We start from the raw sequence: 467 nt of genomic DNA on the forward strand, positions 1-467 counted from the left end.
TGTGTGTGTGTGTGTGTGTGTGTGTGTGTGTGTGTGTGTGCATAATATCAATTTTATGATGTATATATTTATTTTATTTTGTTCACACTGACATTAAACATGTCTTCATATAAATCAAAATCTTCTCAACCGGTTCACATTCTCAAAATATGCAACACCATTCATGCGTGAAAAAAAATGTGAAATTAAAGCTACAAAGTGGTGTGAGAGAGAAAGAGTAAGACAGAAAAGAGAGTAGGACAGAGGAGGAGAGTAGGCGGGGGAGAAGGAGAGAGGGTGAGGGAGACGGAGACAAACTGCATGTTTGAGCGTGTGAATGTCTTTGTGTGTGAGTATGTGTATATGTGTGCGTGCGTGTGTGTGTGTGTGTGTGTGCTTATGAGAGTGTATGGATGGATGTATATGTATATTTTTACTTATCAATTACATAAGATATATATATATATATATATATATATATATATATA

Source organism: Octopus bimaculoides, chromosome 11, assembly GCF_001194135.2.
Source record: "Octopus bimaculoides isolate UCB-OBI-ISO-001 chromosome 11, ASM119413v2, whole genome shotgun sequence".
NCBI classification, from domain to species: domain Eukaryota; kingdom Metazoa; phylum Mollusca; class Cephalopoda; order Octopoda; family Octopodidae; genus Octopus; species Octopus bimaculoides.